Here is a 15,233-nt window from a genome sequence, read left to right as displayed (position 1 = left end):
GCAAGATACTATAATTGCGGCCTTTGCTGAATCTGTGACAGTCCAATATAAGTGTTAAATACTGATGTTATAATCCGGTTTTATAAAAACGCCCATTTTGTGCAAGAAACTACATTTGGGGCTTTTGCTGCATTTGTGACAGTCCAATACAAGCTTTAAATACTGCTGTTATATTCTGTTTTTTAAAAAAAAACAGCCATTATGTGCAAGACACTACATTTGGGGCCTTTGCTGCATTTGTGCTAGTCCAATACAAGCCTTAAATACTGCTGTTATATTCTGGTTTTAAAAAAAAAAATAACATTTTGTCCTAGATACTATATTTGGGGCCTTTGATGCATTTGTGACAGTCCAATACAAGAGTTAAATATTGCTGTTATATTCTGGTTTTAAAAAAACACCCATTTTCTGCAAGACACTACACTTGGGGCCTTTGCTGCATTTCTGACAGTCCAATACAGGCGTTAAATACTGCTGTTATATTCTGATTTTACAAAAACACCCATTTTGTGCAAGACATTACATTTGGGGACTTTGCTGCATTTGTGACAGTCCAATACAAGCGTTACATGTGTGTGACGTGTGCAGTTTGGAGAAAGAGGCGGTGGTCGCACAGAGGCACCAGCACAGCAAAAGAGGGAACAGGGTGCAAAAGCGTCTGTTACATTCTTGGGTTAAATTTTTCCATATTTGTCGTGAATAAACCCCTGCTCTGCATAGGTGATAGGATCTAAATTTCAAAAAATCGTTTGTTACATTCTCAGGTGACATTTTGCAATTTTTTCCATATACAAACCCCTGCTCTGCATAGGTGACAGGGAACTCATTTTTGTAAAATAGTCTGTTCAATTGGTGGGTGACATGAACCCAGTTTTGCCGTGTATAAACCCCTACTCTGCATAGTTGACAGGGACCGACATTTTTAAAAATTGTCTGTTCCATTGGTGGGTGACATTAACCCATTTTTGCCGATGAAAAACCCCTGCTCTGCATAGGTGACAGTGACTTAAATTTCTAAAATTTGTCTTTAATTGATGCGCGCCCCCTCCTTTCATTCGATCCTTCCGCTTTAACAACTTGTCCCACATTTCAGCTCAATCACATTTCAGCCTTTGACCTCCCTTGGATGTGGTATCCCTTTCTCAGTCTCCATCTCCGGCATGGAACCCTGATTTCCCGTTTCCCGTGATCACCATTGTAGGCGCATAAAAGAACATCAAAAGTTTATAGGGAAGATATCCAATTGGATCAAGGCCATCACGGGGACATGCGACATGGTTGAGCAGTACGTGTGCACACGCCTACACGTACTGACTGATGGGTCTGCCCTCTTCAACTTCTGGGTCTCAAAAATGGGTGTACCCTAACTTAAACTAAAAAAAAATTAAAAAAAAATACTGTGTTGGCTCCTTCCTCCTCCTCCACTGCTGCTTCCACCTACACCGCCACCTCCTCAACCTCCTACTCCATATAGACCTCCTCCTCCTAGATCAAGATCATAATTTTTTAATTTTTACGTATTTTATGTTATTTGAAGTCATTTCCCTATCCCTCTGCAGTGATGGATGGAAAGCAGGACAATTAGAGTAGGGTCTCAGTCCTGTCTTGTAGAGATGGCCTTGTGGTTTGCACGTTTGCAGTTTGCCAAACATGCGAACATATGGTGATTTCCGCCGGTGCCCTATTGAGACCTGCGATATACCTGCTTTCGCAAAATACTGATTAAGGGGTTTGATATACCTGCTTCCACAAAATACCGATTGAGGACTGCGATATACCTGCTCCCACAAAATACTGATTGAGGACTGCGATATACCTGCTCCCACAATATACTGATAAAGGGGTTTGATATACCTGCTTCCACAAAATACTGGTTGAGGGCTGCGATGTACCTGCTTCTACAAAATATTGATTAAAGGGTTCGATATACCTGTTTCCACCAAATATTGATTGAGGTTTGCGATATACCTGCTTCCACAAAATACTGATTAAGGGGTTCGATATACCTGCTTCCACAAAATACTAATTGAGGGCTGCGATATATACCTGCTTCCACAAAATAATGATTAAGGGGTTCGATATACCTGTTTCCACAAAATATTGATTGAGGCCTGCGGTATAACTGCTTCCACAAAATACAGATTAAGGGGTTTGATATACCTGCTTCCACAAAAGATACTGATTGAGGGCTGCGATATACCTGCTTCCACAAAATACTGATTAAGGGGTTTGATACAACTGCTATCACCAAATATTGATTGAGGCCTGGAATATACAGTACAGACCAAAAATTTGGACACACCTTCTCATTCAAAGAGTTTTCTTTATTTTCATGACTATGAAGGCATCAAAACTATGAATTAACACATGTGGAATTATATACATAACAAACAAGTGTGAAACAACTGAAAATATGTCATATTCTAGGTTCTTCAAAGTAGCCACCTTTTGCTTTGATTACTGATTTGCACACTCTTGGCATTCTCTTGATGAGCTTAAAGAGGTAGTCCCCTGAAATGGTCTTCCAACAGTCTTGAAGGAGTTCCCAGAGATGCTTAGCACTTGTTGGCCCTTTTGCCTTCACTCTGCGGTCCAGCTCACCCCAAACCATCTTGATTGGGTTCAGGTCCGGTGACTGTGGAGGCCAGGTCATCTGGCGCAGCACCCCATCACTCTCCTTCATGGTCAAATAGCCCTTACTTTCAAAGTTTTCCCAATTTTTCGGCTGACTGACTGACCTTCATTTCTTAAAGTAATGATGGCCACTCGTTTTTATTTACTTAGCTGCTTTTTTCTTGCCATAATACAAATTCTAACAGTCTATTCAGTAGGACTATCAGCTGTGTATCCACCTGACTTCTCCTCAACGCCACTGATGGTCCCAACCCCATTTATAAGGCAAGAAATCCCACTTATTAAACCTGACAGGGCACACCTGTGAAGTGAAAACCATTTCAGGGGACTACCTCTTGAAGCTCATCAAGAGAATGACAAGAGTGTGCAAAGCAGTAATCAAAGCAAAAGGTGGCTACTTTGAAGAACCTAGAATATGACATATTTTCAGTTGTTTCACACTTGTTTGTTATGTATATAATTCCACATGTGTTAATTCATAGTTTTGATGCCTTCAGTGTGAATCTATAATTTTCATAGTCATGAAAATAAAGAAAACTCTTTGAATGAGAAGGTGTGTCCAAACTTTTGGTCTGTACTGTACCTGCTTCCACTAATATTGCTCTACTCTAGGGACTTAGGCACAGGGTCATTTTGAAAATGACAGGCAGAGGAAGAGGCAGGCCATTCTGCAGGGGTGGTAGGGGTCGGGCAGGTGCACCAGGCCGGAGCCTAAGTGAGAAGTTGGAGAAGGCGCGTGCGATTACTTCAAAGGGCGCACCAGAGTTGGTTGAGTGGCTCACTCACCCTTCCGCTTCTGCACCCTCCGCATCCTCTGTATCTGCACCCTCCTCACTCTCTGCTGTGTTCACCCCCAAATTCACCACCAGCATAGCCCCTCCACTCGAATCAGAGGAATTATTCTTCCATCCTTTCCCAGACCTTACCGATGCGCAGCCATTCTTGACATCGGATGCGGAAGAGGAGACAGCAACTGTCACCACCCAGCGGTCTGACGACAGTACCCAGATCAGCCCAAGGAGGGAGGTCCCCGTTGTTGATGCCTACTCCGAGATCTCAAATGTAAGTGGTGGTGAAGGTGACGATGATGACGTGTCGATGAACGTCACGTGGGTGCCCACAAGAGAGGAAGAAGAGGGGAGTTCAGAGGGAGATACGGAGCAGCAGAGAGGGAGGAGAAGGAGAAGAAGCAGGCAGAGCTTGCAGGGCACAGGAGGCAAAATGCACACTGCAAATGTATTTATAGGGAGCCATCCACCATGCACAGTCACATCCTGCGCTACCAGGACGCCGGCACATGACTCCGCAGTGTGGGCTTTTTTTTTTTATGTGTCAGATGCTGACAATAGTGTTGCCATCTGCAGCCTGTGCTGTCAACGCATAAGTCGCGGTAAGCCCAACCTAGGGACGACCGCCTTAAGAACGCACCTAGCCTCCCATCACTGAGCCCAGTTGGAGCAACACCGTCAGAACCCACAAAGCCACACTCCCGGCGCTCCATGTCCTGCCTCTTCTCCTTCTCCTCTCTCCTCCCATTTGTCCTCCACTCCACCTTCCACCGTGCCGTCATCACGTTCATCTGGTAGAAGGCAGGCTTCCGTGGCACAAATGTTCGAGGGTAAAAAGTTGATGACGCCAGATAACCCTCTTGCACAATGGCTGAACGCTGGCTTGTCTGAACTGCTAGCCCTCCAACTACTGACATATAAACTGGTGGACTCTGAGGCCTTTCGAAAATTTGTGGCCATCGGCACACCACAATGGAAGGTCCCCGGAAGGAAATTTTTCTCCCAGAAGGGCATTCCAGGGCTATATGGGCACGTTCAGTGGCAAATGAACATATTTCTGACACAGAGTGTCGGTGCCAAGATACATCTGACTACAGACACATGATCTAGCAAACAGGGGCAGGGAAGGTACATAACTAGTGTTGATCGAGCATGCTCGTCACATGGCGGTATTTGTCCGAATACCGTATGTGCTCGAGGGCAATGCTCGAGTCTCCTCCCCGCACGTTTCTTGGCTGCTATGCAGCCAATAAACATCCAGGTAAGTACTGCCCTCACTGTAATGCCGCAGCCATGTTGGTTACTGGCATTACAGTGACTGGCTGGCCTGAACGCGTCATCGGGTGCTATATAGAACCCGATGACGCGTGTTCGGCTCAGTCTTAGTCAGGGAGAGCTGTGCTGAGGAAGGGACAGACAGTGTAGGGAGTGATATAGGAATAATTTTATTAGAGAAACTTTTCAGAGGCCCAAAAGTCCTTTTAACCACTTCAGCCCCCAGTGCTTAAACACCCTGAAAGACCAGGCCACTTTTTACACTTCTGACCTACACTACTTTCACCGTTTATTGCTCGGTCATGCAACTTACCACCCAAATGAATTTTACCTCCTTTTCTTCTCACTAATAGAGCTTTTATTTGGTGGTATTTCATTGCTGCTGACATTTTTACTTTTTTTGTTATTAATCGAAATTTAACGATTTTTTTGCAAAAAAATGACATTTTTCACTTTCAGTTGTAAAATTTTGCAAAAAAAACGAGATCCATATAGAAATTTTGCTCTAAATTTATTGTTCTACATGTCTTTGATAAAAAAAAAATGTTTGGGTAAAAAAAAAATGGTTTGGGTAAAAGTTATAGCGTTTACAAACTATGGTACAAAAATGTGAATTTCCGCTTTTTGAAGCAGCTCTGACTTTCTGAGCACCTGTCATGTTTCCTGAGGTTCTACAATGGCCAGACAGTACAAACACCCCACAAATGACCCCATTTCGGAAAGTACACACCCTAAGGTATTCGCTGATGGGCATAGTGAGTTCATAGAACTTTTTATTTTTTGTCACAAGTTAGCGGAAAATGATGATTTTTTTATTTTTTTATTTTTTTCTTACAAAGTCTCATATTCCACTAACTTGTGACAAAAAATAAAAACTTCTATGAACTCACTATGCCCATCACGAAATACCTTGGGGTCTCTTCTTTCCAAAATGGGGTCACTTGTGGGGTAGTTATACTGCCCTGGAATTTTAGGGGCCCAAATGTGTGGTAAGGAGTTTGAAATCAAATTCTGTAAAAAATGACCTGTGAAATCCAAAAGGTGCTCTTTGGAATATGGGCCCCTTTGCCCACCTAGGCTGCAAAAAAGTGTCACACATCTGGTATCTCCGTACTCAGGGGAAGGTGGGGAATGTGTTTTGGGGTGTCTTTTTACATATACCCATGCTGGGTGAGATAAATATCTTGGTCAAATGCAAACTTTGTATAAAAAAATGGGAAAAGTTGTCTTTTGCCAAGATATTTCTCTCACCCAGCATGGGTATATGTAAAATGACACCCCAAAACACATTCCCCACCTTCTCCTGAGTACGGCAATACCAGATGTGTGACACTTTTTTGCAGCCTAGGTGGGCAAAGGGGCCCATATTCCAAAGAGCACCTTTCGGATTTCACAGGTCATTTTTTACAGAATTTGATTTCAAACTCCCTACCACACATTTGGGCCCCTAGAATGCCAGGGCAGTATAACTACCCCACAAGTGACCCCATTTTGGAAAGAAGACACCCCAAGGTATTCCGTGAGGGGCATGGCAAGTTCCTAGAATTTTTTATTTTTTGTCACAAGTTAGTGGAAAATGATGATTTTTTATTTTTTTATTTTTTTCATACAAAGTCTCATATTCCACTAACTTGTGACAAAAAATAAAAACTTCCATGAACTCACTATGCCCATCAGCGAATACCTTGGGGTCTCTTCTTTCCAAAATGGGGTCACTTGTGGGGTAGTTATACTGCCCTGGCATTCTAGGGGCCCAAATGTGTGGTAAGGAGTTTGAAATCAAATTCTGTAAAAAATGACCTGTGAAATCCGAAAGGTGCTCTTTGGAATATGGGCCCCTTTGCCCACCTAGGCTGCAAAAAAGTGTCACACATCTGGTATTGCCGTACTCAGGAGAAGGTGGGGAATGTGTTTTGGGGTGTCTTTTTACATATACCCATGCTGGGTGAGATAAATATCTTGGTCAAATGCCAACTTTGTATAAAAAAAATGGGAAAAGTTGTCTTTTGACAAGATATTTCTCTCACCCAGCATGGGTATATGTAAAATGAAACCCAAAAACACATTCCCCACCTTCTCCTGAGTACGGAGATACCAGATGTGTGACACTTTTTTGCAGCCTAGGTGGGCAAAGGGGCCCATATTCCAAAGAGCACCTTTCGGATTTCACTCGTCATTTTTTACAGAATTTGATTTCAAACTCCTTACCACACATTTGGGCCCCTAGAATGCCAGGGCAGTATAACTACCCCACAAGTGACCCCATTTTGGAAAGAAGAGACCCCAAGGTATTCGCTGATGGGCATAGTGAGTTCATGGAAGTTTTTATTTTTTGTCACAAGTTAGTGGAATATGAGACTTTGTATGAAAAAAAAAAAAAAAAAAAAAAAAAAATCATCATTTTCCACTAACTTGTGACAAAAAATAAAAAATTCTAGGAACTCGCCATGCCCCTCACGGAATACCTTGGGGTGTCTTCTTTCCAAAATGGGGTCACTTGTGGGGTAGTTATACTGCCCTGGCATTTTCCAGGGGCCCTAATGTGTGGTAAGTAGGTAAATGACCTGTGAAATCCTAAAGGTGCTCTTTGGAATATGGGCCCCTTTGCCCACCTAGGCTGCAAAAAAGTGTCACACATGTGGTATCGCCGTATTCAGGAGAAGTTGGGGAATGTGTTTTGGGGTGTCATTTTACATATACCCTTGCTGGGTGAGAGAAATATCTTGGCAAAAGACAACTTTTCCCATTTTTTTATACAAAGTTGGCATTTGACCAAGATATTTCTCTCACCCAGCATGGGTATATGTAAAATGACACCCCAAAACACATTCCCCAACTTCTCCTGAGTACGGCGATACCAGATGTGTGACACTTTTTTGCAGCCTAGATGCGCAAAGGTGCCCAAATTCCTTTTAGGAGGGCATTTTTAGACATTTGGATACCAGACTTCTTCTCACGCTTTGGGGCCCCTAGAATGCCAGGGCAGTATAAATACCCCACATGTGACCCCATTTTGGAAAGAAGACACCCCAAGGTATTCAATGAGGGGCATGGCGAGTTCATAGAAATTTTTTTTTTTGGCACAAGTTAGCGGAAATTGATATTTTTAATTTTTTTCTCACAAAGTCTCCCGTTCCGCTAACTTGGAACAAAAATTTCAATCTTTCATGGACTCAATATGGCCCTCACGGAATACCTGGGGGTGTCTTCTTTCCGAAATGGGGTCACATGTGGGGTATTTATACTGCCCTGGCATTCTAGGGGCCCTAAAGCGTGAGAAGAAGTCTGGAATATAAATGTCTAAAAAATTTTACGCATTTGGTTTCCGTGAGGGGTATGGTGAGTTCATGTGAGATTTTATTTTTTGACACAAGTTAGTGGAATATGAGACTTTGTAAGAAAAAAAAAAAAAAATTCCGCTAACTTGGGCCAAAAAAATGTCTGAATGGAGCCTTACAGAGGGGTGATCAATGACAGGGGGGTGATCAATGACAGGGGGAGTGATCAATGACAGGGGTGGTGATCAATGACAGGGGTGGTGATCAGGGAGTCTATATGGGGTGATCACCACAGTCATTGATCATGCCCCTGTAAGGCTTCATTCAGACGTCCGGATGCGTTTTGCGGATCGGATCCATCTATCAGTGCATCCGTAAAAATCATGCGGACATCTGAATGGAGCTTTACAGGGGGGTGATCAGGGAGTCTATATGGGGTGATCACCACAGTCATTGATCACGCCCCTGTAAGGCTTCATTCAGACGTCCGGATGCGTTTTGCGGATCGGATCCATCTATCAGTGCATCCGTAAAAATCATGCGGACATCTGAATGGAGCTTTACAGGGGGTTGATCAATGACAGGGGTGTAATCAATGACAGGGGGGTGATCAGGGAGTCTATATGGGGTGATCACCACAGTCATTGATCATGCCCCTGTAAGGCTTCATTCAGACGTCCGGATGCGTTTTGCGGATCGGATCCATCTATCAGTGCATCCGTAAAAATCATGCGGACATCTGAATGGAGCTTTACAGGGGGGTGATCAGGGAGTCTATATGGGGTGATCACCACAGTCATTGATCATGCCCCTGTAAGGCTTCATTCAGACGTCCGGATGCGTTTTGCGGATCCGATCCATCTATCAGTGCATCCGTAAAAATCATGCGGACATCTGAATGGAGCTTTACAGGGGGGTAATCAATGACAGGGGGGTGATCACCACAGTCATTGATCATGCCCCTGTAAGGCTTCATTCAGACGTCCGGATGCGTTTTGCGGATCGGATCCATCTATCAGTGCATCCGTAAAAATCATGCGGACATCTGAATGGAGCTTTACAGGGGGGTGATCAGGGAGTCTATATGGGGTGATCACCACAGTCATTGATCATGCCCCTGTAAGGCTTCATTCAGACGTCCGGATGCGTTTTGCGGATCCGATCCATCTATCAGTGCATCCGTAAAAATCATGCGGACATCTGAATGGAGCTTTACAGGGGGGTAATCAATGACAGGGGGGTGATCAGGGAGTCTATATGGGGTGATCCCCACAGTCATTGATCATGCCCCTGTAAGGCTTCATTCAGACGTCCGGATGCGTTTTGCGGATCCGATCCATCTATCAGTGCATCCGTAAAAATCATGCGGACATCTGAATGGAGCTTTACAGGGGGGTAATCAATGACAGGGGGGTAATCAATGACAGGGGGGTGATCAGGGAGTCTATATGGGGTGATCACCACAGTCATTGATCACGCCCCTGTAAGGCTTCATTCAGACGTCCGGATGCGTTTTGCGGATCCGATCCATCTATCAATGGATCCGTAAAAATCATGCGGACATCTGAATGGAGCTTTACAGGGGGTTGATCAATGACAGGGGGGTAATCAATGACAGGGGGGTGATCAGGGAGTCTATATGGGGTGATCAGGGGTGATCAGGGGCTAATAAGGGGTTAATAAGTGACGGGGGGGGGTGTAGTGTAGTGTAGTGGTGCTTGGTGCTACTTTACTGAGCTACCTGTGTCCTCTGGTGGTCGATCCAAACAAAGGGGACCACCAGAGGACCAGGTAGCAGGTATATTAGACGCTATTATCAAAACAGCGTCTAATATACCTGTTAGGGGTTAAAAAAAACACATCTCCAGCCTGCCAGCGAACGATCGCCGCTGGCAGGCTGGAGATCAACTCTCTTACCTTCCGTTCCTGTGAGCGCGCGCGCCTGTGTGCGCGCGTTCACAGGAAATCTCGGCCATCGCGAGATGACGCATATATGCGTGACTCTGCGCAGGGCTGCCACCTCCGGAACGCGATCCTGCGTTAGGCGGTCCGGAGGTGGTTAAGGACTATTGTTGTGTGTGGCAGCAGCAATTACTATTTTTAGCGCAAAGTGTGCTAAATAGCTAAAACTTTACAGACCCAAAAGTCCTTTTAAGGATTGTTGTGTTTGACAGCAATATCTATTTTTAGCGCATCCTGCGCTAAATAGCGTGCAATATTTAGGCCGCTGCAGACAGCGACATTAGCTGCGTCACATCTCCTGTGTAAAGTGTGTGCATCTAAAAAATATCTGTGACATCCAGTGTACTTTTTCCGTAGTTGGTGTCCGCTGCAGACGGTGACATTAGCTGTGCCACATCTTCAGTGTAAAGTGTGCGCATCCAAAAAATATCTGTGACATCCAGTGTCATTTTTCGGTAGACGGTGTCCGCTGCGGACAGTGACATTAGCTGCGCCACATCTCCAGTGTAAAGTGTGTGCATCTAAAAAATATCTGTGGCATCCAGTGTATGTTTTCAAGAATCGATGTCCACTTCTGACAGTAACATTACCAGTGCAATATCTGCAGTGTAACTTATGAGTAGAAAAAATGTATCAGTGACATCCAGTGTACTTTTTTTGTAGACGCTGCGGACAGTGACATTACCGGTAGTACCTCTCCTGTATAACGTTTCCTCATCCCAAATACCTGTGACATTCCCTGTAATTTTTTTATTAGCCGCTGGTGACTACATTGAAATTATCTGTGGGATATCTCCTGTGTGACGTTTCCACATCCCAATTACCTTTTTAAATTTGTTTGCGCATACACTTCCAAATCCTACACTACTGTACATGTGACAGACTTTCCAGCATATATAACATTTAATATGAAGAAGGCGAGCAGTAAGGGACAGGGCAGTGGCTGTGATACTGATGGTGATGGTGCAAGCAGAGGCCGTGGCACTGGGCGTGGTGAAACTGTGTCTGCTGCCAGAGCACAAGAAAAACAATCATCCACGATACCTAGCTTCATGTCTCAGTATGCAGGGTGGCGCAGGACATCACTCTTGAAGTCAGACCAGTGTGACCAGGTGGTCCGTTGGATTGCAGCAGATAATGCTCACAGTCGCTTAAGCACCACCCTGTCTTCCACCAAGTCCAGTCTCAGTAGCCAAGAGTCTGCTCAACACAATCATCACCCTGATCCTCCTTCCTCCCCCCATGGAGAGTCTGGGCAAACGAGTGATCCCACACTTGGATATTCCGAGGAGCTCTTTTCAGCACCATTTCTTGATTTAGCACTCTCACCAAGCACGCTTGAAGAGGGACAGATCTTGTGCCCTGATTCCCAAACTCTTGAGCATCCACAGTCATGAAGATGAAGATGACGGTGGGGAACGGCAATTACTGTTTAATGAGGTGGATGATGATGTGACACAGTTGCCAATAAGCCATCGGCAATTCCTGTCTCAAGAGGTTGATGAAGAGGATTAGACACAGTTGTCAATCACTGAGGTTGTGGTTAGGTCAACAAGTCAGGAGGATGAGCAGAGTGAGGAAGTAAAAAGGGAATGGTGGACGATGAAGTCACTGATCCAACCTGGGAAGGTGGAAAGACGAACCAAGACAGCAGCACAGAGGGGGAGGGATCTGCTTCACCGCAACAGGCTGGAAGAGACAGTGGGGTGGCAAAAGGGAGAAGGCGGGCCACACCAAACAGGCCCGCAACTGTTCTATGAAGCACCCCATTGCGGAACTCTCCCTTGCCAATGGGTTGGTGTTCCGCAGTATGGCGCTTTTTTGAGGAAAGTGCTGATGACAAAAGAATCGTAGTTTGCAACCTGAGCCATATGAAAATGAGCCAGGGCGTGAACACTAGCAACCTCACCACCACCAGCGTGATCCGCAACATGGTATCCAAGCACCGTAATAAGTGGGACGAATGCCTGGGTCCACAATCTGTGTCTGCGAGTCACACCACTGCCTCCTCTTCCCCTATGTTACGTGCTGGCCAATCCCCTGTCAATGGTGCAGGCCCATATGCCTCCCGCCCTGCACCTAGACCTTCACAAGCACCATCAGTGACCACATCCACTTCTGTGTCCCAGCACAGCGTACAAATATTCTTACCCCAGTCATTTGAAGCGCAAATACCCAGCCACCCAGCCACCAACCCACAGGCCATAGCACTAAATGCACAACTTTCCAAATTACTGTCCCTGGAAATGTTGCCATTTAGGCTCGTGGACACTGAGGCCTTCTGCAGCCTGATGTTGGAAGCCGTCCTGCATTACACAGTCTCCATCTGCCACTACTTTTTAAGGTGTGCCGTGCCCGCCTTACACCAACATGCGTCCCGTAACATCACACTTTCCCTGACCAACGCCGTTACTGGGAAGGTCTACTTAACCACGGACAGATGGACAAGTGCATTCAGCCAGGGACATTACATTTCCCTGATGGCACACTGGGTGAACGTTGTGGAGGTCGGGAGCGAGTTGCATCCTGGCATGGCACAGGTGCTACCGATGCCAAGGATTGCGGGCCCTAGGTTGATCAGGGTTTCCGCCAGTACCTTCGTTAGTGGCTCCAACCCCCACTTCGCCTCCTTCTCCACTTCCACCTCCGAAATATCTGCGTGCAGCACCAGTCAGCCATCAGTCAGTAGCTGGAAGCAGTGTAGCACTGCAGTGGGGAAGCAGCAACAGGCCGTGCTGAAGCTGATATGCTTAGGGGACAAACAGCACACCGCCGTAGAGCTGTGACAAGGGATAAGAGACCAGACTGAACTGTGTCTCTCGCCACTCAACCTACAACAAAGGTATGGTTGTGTCTGATAATGGCCATAACTTAGTGGCCGCTTTGGAGCTCGGCAAACTCACACACATCACATGCCTAGCGCACATCTTAAACTTGGTGGTTCAGCGGTTTCTCAAAATCTACCCCAGGCCCTCGCATATTATGTTTTAAAAGGTCAGCTCACCTGCAGGCACTCGCATATAATTCTTTAGAGGGTCAGATCACCAGCAGGCCTTCACCTACAATCTTTTAAAGGGTAAGCTCACCTGCAGGCCTTCGCATATAATGTTTTACAGAGTTATCTATGCGAGGGCCTGCTGGTGAGCTGACCCTGTAAAACATTATAGGCGAGGGACTGCTGGTAAGCTGGCCCTCTGAAAAATTATATGCGAGGGACTGCTGTTGAACTGACCCTTTAAAAAAATTATATGCGAGGGCCTGCAGCTGAGCTGACCCTGTAAAATATTATATGCAAAGGGCATATATGTGAGGGCATTATATGCGATGAATAAGCATTTGTTGATATGATGGATGAGGAAAAGGAGGATGAGAAAAGGAAGGAACCATATACCCTTGTTTGTGGTGGAAGGGGTGCATGGGAATACAGTGTATTCAGTACATAACAAACAACACATTTAAAATGCCTTTATGTTCATCAGCATTCCTCTGGTGGAGTCGAGAAGTCATGGTCAAGCCAGGCCTTGTTCATTTTTATAAGAGTCAACCTGTCAGTATTTAGAACTAAATACCCGCTCAGACAAATTGCTGGCGGCAGGGCAGGCCAGCACTTCCAAGGCGTAGAGCGCCAGTTCGTGCCACGTGTCCAGCTTGGACTTTAAGTAGTTGTAAGGCACTGAGGGATCATTGAGGACACTGACACGGCCTGTTATGTGCTCCTTCACCATCTTCGAAAAATTTTCTCTCCTTGTGACACTAGGCCGCACATCAGAGTAAGGGTGCTGGCGGAGTGTCATGAAACTGTCCCAGGCTTTGGAGAGTGTGGCCCTGCCTCTGTTGGAACTTCTGTGAGTTCCCCTTGTCCCCCCTCCTTGGTTGCCCAAGGAACTATGGACACTGCAGCCAGCGTTGTCAGATGGAAAGTTTTGGAGCAGATTTTCAACAAGAATCTTCTTGTATTGCACTGTTTTGCTCGTCCTCTCCACCAGAGGAATGAGAGATGAGAAGTTCTCTTTGTAGCGGTGGTGACATAGAAACATAGAAACATAGAAACATAGAAACATAGAATGTGTCGGCAGATAAGAACCATTTGGCCCATCTAGTCTGCCCAATATACTGAATACTATGGATAGCCCCCGGCCCTATCTTATATGAAGGATGGCCTTATGCCTATCCCATGCATGCTTAAACCCCTTCACTGTATTTGCAGCTACCACTTCTGCAGGAAGGCTATTCCATGCATCCACTACTCTCTCAGTAAAGTAATACTTCCTTATATTACTTTTAAACCTTTGCCCCTCTAATTTAAAACTGTGTCCTCTTGTGGTAGTTTTTCTTCTTTTAAATATGCTCTCTTCCTTTACCGAGTTGATTCCCTTTATGTATTTAAAAGTTTCTATCATATCCCCTCTGTCTCTTCTTTCTTCCAAGCTATACATATTAAGGTCCTTTAACCTTTCCTGGTAAGTTTTATCCTGCAATCCATGTACTAGTTTAGTAGCTCTTCTCTGAACTCTCTCTAGAGTATCTATATCCTTCTGGAGATATGGCCTCCAGTACTGCGCACAATACTCCAAGTGAGGTCTCACCAGTGTTCTGTACAGCGGCATAAGCACTTCACTCTTTCTACTGCTTATACCTCTCCCTATACATCCAAGCATTCTGCTGGCATTTCGTGCTGCTCTATTACATTGTCTTCCCACCTTTAAGTCTTCTGAAATAATTACTCCTAAATCCCTTTCCTCAGATACTGAGGTCAGGACTGTGTCAAATATTCTATATTCTGCCCTTGGGTTTTTACGCCCCAGGTGCATTATCTTGCACTTATCCACATTAAATTTCAGTTTCCAGAGTTCTGACCATTCTTCTAGTTTTCCTAAATCCTTTTCCATTTGGCGTTTCCCTCCAGGAACATCAACCCTGTTACATATCTTTGTGTCATCAGCAAAAAGACAAACCTTACCAGCGAGGCCTTTTGCAATATCACTTATGAAGATATTAAACAAAATCGGTCCCAGTACAGATCCCTGTGGAACCCCACTGGTAACATTACCTTGTTTTGAATGTTCTCCATTGACTACAACCCTCTGTTGTCTGTCACTCAGCCACTGCCTAATCCACTCAACAATATGGGAGTCCATGCTCAATGACTGCAGTTTATTGATAAGTCTTCTATGTGGGACAGTGTCAAAAGCCTTACTAAAATCTAGATATGCGATGTCTACTGCACCTCCACCGTCTATTATTTTATTCACCCAGTCAAAAAAATCTATAAGATTTGTTTGACATGATCTCCCTG

Source organism: Bufo bufo, chromosome 4 (assembly GCF_905171765.1).
Source record: "Bufo bufo chromosome 4, aBufBuf1.1, whole genome shotgun sequence".
NCBI classification, from domain to species: domain Eukaryota; kingdom Metazoa; phylum Chordata; class Amphibia; order Anura; family Bufonidae; genus Bufo; species Bufo bufo.
This window is presented reverse-complemented; position numbering follows the sequence as displayed.